The 5,000-nt window shown below is 44.0% G+C and overlaps 2 non-coding genes across 2 annotated transcripts; both read left to right on the top strand.

Moving 5' to 3' along the window:
- Positions 1-2,508: 2,508 nt before the first annotated feature.
- On the top strand, positions 2,509-4,414 carry LOC123719447. The gene has a single exon (XR_006755507.1). It is a non-coding gene; the product is annotated as a small subunit ribosomal RNA (ribosomal RNA).
- A 351-nt stretch (positions 4,415-4,765) lies between these two features.
- On the top strand, positions 4,766-4,922 carry LOC123719443. The gene has a single exon (XR_006755504.1). It is a non-coding gene; the product is annotated as a 5.8S ribosomal RNA (ribosomal RNA).
- The last annotated feature ends 78 nt before the right edge of the window (positions 4,923-5,000 follow it).

Below are 5,000 nucleotides of genomic sequence, written 5' to 3'. Positions count from 1 at the left end.
TTTGACATCAATTTTATGTCGGTTTTATGAAATAGATTTTGGTCGGCGGTCGGTAACGGCCATATATGTCTTATATATCAATTTGTATGAAAAAGTTTCAAAAAAAAAAAAAAAAAACTCAATCAACTAAGTAAGTAAGTAAGTAAGCAAGCACTTAAGTTTCTTTTAGTGAGTACTATCTAGAATAATTAAAAATATCGACATTTAAATCGACGGTCCCTATTTGGAAGGTTAACCTATAGCCCTAATAATAATTATATTATTATGATTATGACAATGTTGATGTTGTTGCACTAGACACACCATAATAAACCATAAATAGTTTTTCTTACCAGAAGAGTTTTTATTTTTAAATATTCAATTTTAACTAGAAACGTATCGCTATCGCTAACAAAACCCCACACCACACACCACCACACGTTACACACATATACTTGACAGAGTAGATACTATCTACATATATATCGACAGAGTTGTAGATATCGTGCCGTTGAACGGCATCTTGTCGCGTCGCGTGGCGATCTTGTACGAGAAACATTTTCCTCTGACATTGTATCGGAATAATTATTATAATTCATTATTATACATACATACATACATACATACATACATACATACATACATACATACATATTATTAATAAATATAATTGTTTTTTTTGTTTTTTCTTTTCTTCAAATAAACCCACATTGCCATTTCTCTGAGCGTGTGCTGCGAGCTTCAACGAGAAACATTCGGCGCGAAACTGTCGAGCGGCCGGCCGTCGCGCGCCGCACCTGTACGAGAAACATTTTCCTCTGACGTTGCATCGGAATAATTATTATAATTCATTATTATACATACATACATACATACATACATACATATTATTAATAAATATAATTGTTTTTTCTTTTCTTCAAATAAACCCACATTGCCATTTCTCTGAGCGTGTGCTGCGAGCTTCAACGAGAAACATTCGGCGCGAAACTGTCGAGCGGCCGGCCGTCGCGCGCCGCACCTGTACGAGAAACATTTTCCTCTGACGTTGCATCGGAATAATTATTATAATTCATTATTATACATACATACATACATACATACATACATACATACATACATACATATTATTAATAAATATAATTGTTTTTTTTGTTTTTTCTTTTCTTCAAATAAACCCACATTGCCATTTCTCTGAGCGTGTGCTGCGAGCTTCAACGAGAAACATATCTATCAATACAAATGTCTATGCAAAAAAAAGAAAACAAACAAAATCATATCAGTCAATAAAATAAATAATAATATTTTTTTACTACTACTACTACTACTACTAGTACTACTACGTGCTACTACTGCACGCCAATACACATACATAATAAAATGAAAAATCGTCTCTCTCTCGCTCGCTCTACGAGAAACATTCGACGTCCGCTCCAATGCCGACGCGGACTATTGCTCTCGGTATAGATGTGGAGCGAAACAGTCGTGCGCACAGCGTCGACTCGTTCTCGTTGCCGCGCGTCGTTCGTCTCAAATAGACACGAACGACGGACGAGAGAGAATGTGTTCTTGTTTTTGTGTTTGTGCGAAGTGTGAGAATATTATATACATATATTCGCGCATGGATGATATAGATATGGGTATGGATTTTCGGAGGAAATTATATCAAATTCGTATTTCGAATGCGAGACCGCCGAGATCTTTCCCAGCTCTCTCTCTCTCTGTGTGTGTGGTGTATAGTACATTTTATATATCTCTCTTGTGTCAACACAAAATAACAAAGAATATACATACTACTCCTCCTCATATTTTATATAATATAATATAAAATTATATTATAGCACCGCGTTCGCAGACCGTATGGTGATGTTACCAATCGACCAAGATTTGGGACCGTCTCCCCCGGTGTTATCTGTGATGTTAAAAGAATACGCTTCTAGGCACACCTCAACGCAGGGCGCCTAGCGTGTTCGACACGTGCGCGGTCGCCACGGCGACCGTATATGGAAAGAATGTATAAAAGAGGACGCACACGCGCCCATCGTCGAAACGGTGTGCGCAGCGTCGTGTTGGAATTTATCCCTCAAGCTCCGGGCGTTGATCGTATCTAGTGCGAATCATGCGTGTGTGTGCGCATGTAATTGCCAGCCGAGTTTTAATATGTTTACAATAACGTATTGAATAAAAATTGAGAAGTTGCGTTTAGATGAATGTTCAATTTTCAAATTGTCACAACATCGATTCCCGCCCGCGGGGTCGTGTTCGTTGCAGTTTTATGTCCCTCACAGTGGTCGAGCATCGTTGTACATCACCTCGTTGCGAGATCGTGACGGGACGGCCGCTCGTAGACCGGTCAAAGTTAGTCTATCGATATGAAGCGCGAACGTCGCGTCGCGTGCAAATTCGACGCGTTACGTTCACGCGTGTCGAGAAGGCGCGCGCGCAAGCGCGCGCCCCTCGACGCCGCCGAGCCAGCGGCTCGCCGAAGCCGCGTGACCGCGGTGTAGGCGTGTCGTTTGCGTAAGCAGCTCCCTGGTTGATCCTGCCAGTAGTTATATGCTTGTCTCAAAGATTAAGCCATGCATGTCTCAGTGCAAGCCGTATTAAGGCGATACCGCGAATGGCTCAATATATCAGTTTTGGTTCCTTAGATCTTACTCAGTTACTTGGATAACTGTGGTAATTCTAGAGCTAATACATGCAATCAGAACTCTGACCAGTGATGGGATGAGTGCTTTTATTAGATCAAAACCAATCGGCGGAGGGCCATGCGTCCGAAGTCGTTAATTTTGATGAATCTGGATAACTTTTGCCGATCGCACGGTCCAGTACCGGCGACGCATCTTTCAAATGTCTGCCTTATCAACTTTCGATGGTAGTTTCTGCGACTACCATGGTTGTCACGGGTAACGGGGAATCAGGGTTCGATTCCGGAGAGGGAGCCTGAGAAACGGCTACCACATCCAAGGAAGGCAGCAGGCGCGCAAATTACCCACTCCCGGCACGGGGAGGTAGTGACGAAAAATAACGATACGGGACTCTTACGAGGCCTCGTAATCGGAATGAGTACACTTTAAATATTTTAACGAGGAACAATTGGAGGGCAAGTCTGGTGCCAGCAGCCGCGGTAATTCCAGCTCCAATAGCGTATACTAAAATTGTTGCGGTTAAAAAGCTCGTAGTTGCATTTGTGCGCCGCGCTGTCGGTGCACCGCATCCGCGGTGATACTGACACGTCTGCGGAGCATATCGTCGGTGAGCCGGCGGTAAAACGCCGGTTCAATATCAAAATCCTATCGCGGTGCTCTTCGGTGAGTGTCGAGGTGGGCCGACAATTTTACTTTGAACAAATTAGAGTGCTCAAAGCGGGCTCAAAATGCCGCTTGAATATTTCGTGCATGGAATAATAGAATATGATCTCGGTTCTATTTTGTTGGTTTTCAGAACTCCGAGGTAATGATTAATAGGGATAACTGGGGGCATTCGTATTGCGACGTTAGAGGTGAAATTCTTGGATCGTCGCAAGACGAACATCAGCGAAAGCATTTGCCAAAGGTGTTTTCATCAATCAAGAACGAAAGTTAGAGGTTCGAAGGCGATTAGATACCGCCCTAGTTCTAACCGTAAATATGTCATCTAGCGATCCGCCGACGTTACTACAATGGCTCGGCGGGCAGCTTCCGGGAAACCAAAGATTTTGGACTCCGGGGGGAGTATGGTTGCAAAGCTGAAACTTAAAGGAATTGACGGAAGGGCACCACCAGGAGTGGAGCCTGCGGCTTAATTTGACTCAACACGGGAAATCTCACCAGGCCCGGACACCGGAAGGATTGACAGATTAACAGCTCTTTCTTGATTCGGTGGGTGGTGGTGCATGGCCGTTCTTAGTTGGTGGAGCGATTTGTCTGGTTAATTCCGGTAACGAACGAGACTCTAGCCTGCTAAATAGGCGTCGTCATTCAAGGTGTGCGCGACTCTCGGGGAGCGCAACTCACTGGCGACGTATTAAAATTCTTCTTAGAGGGACCGGCGGCTTCGAGCCGCACGAGATTGAGCAATAACAGGTCTGTGATGCCCTTAGATGTCCTGGGCCGCACGCGCGCTACACTGAAGGAATCAACATGTTCTCCCTGGCCTAGAGGCCCGGGCAACCCGTTGAAACTCCTTCGTGCTGGGGATTGGGGTTTGCAATTATCCCCCATAAACGAGGAATTCCTAGTAAGCGCGAGTCATAAGCTCGCGTTGATTACGTCCCTGCCCTTTGTACACACCGCCCGTCGCTACTACCGATTGAATGATTTAGTGAGGTCTTCGGACCGACACGCGGTGGCCTCACGGCCGTCGGCGTTGCTGGGAAGTTGACCAAACTTGATCATTTAGAGGAAGTAAAAGTCGTAACAAGGTTTCCGTAGGGGAACCTGCGGAAGGATCATTAACGTTGGTTTTTTCTTTTTGTTTTGTTGTTGTCAAAGACTCGCAAAAAAAGAAAAAAATACAAAAAACACGTGAATGATACGAATCAAAATCGAATCCGAGACGGTTGACTCTCTCTCGTCGATTCGCGACGTGTGCGTTGCGACACGCTTTGATTAGCGTTCGCTATCGCCTATTGATACTTTGAAATAATATTTTAATTTTTGTGTACAACCACGCAAATAAAAGAGATTTTCTTTCTTTTCATTTGTCGTACACGTTAATGATAAGTATTATTTTCAAATTTTTTTGTTTAATTTTTTCGCACCTTTTATATTTTCTCATACAAAAACACACACAAAAACAAAACGATTACCCTGAACGGTGGATCACTTGGCTCGCGGGTCGATGAAGAACGCAGTTAACTGCGCGTCATAGTGTGAACTGCAGGACACATTTGAACATCGACATTTCGAACGCACATTGCGGTCCGTGGAGAAATATCCAGGACCACTCCTGTCTGAGGGCCGGCTGCATAAAAACAAAAGCCACACTGTTCGCGTGACGAGCGGCGATCGCTGCGACTCCGGTCGTAGCGCCGCATAATA

This window comes from Pieris brassicae, unplaced genomic scaffold (genome assembly GCF_905147105.1).
Source record: "Pieris brassicae unplaced genomic scaffold, ilPieBrab1.1, whole genome shotgun sequence".
In the NCBI taxonomy this organism is placed as follows: domain Eukaryota; kingdom Metazoa; phylum Arthropoda; class Insecta; order Lepidoptera; family Pieridae; genus Pieris; species Pieris brassicae.
This window is presented reverse-complemented; position numbering and strand designations above follow the sequence as displayed.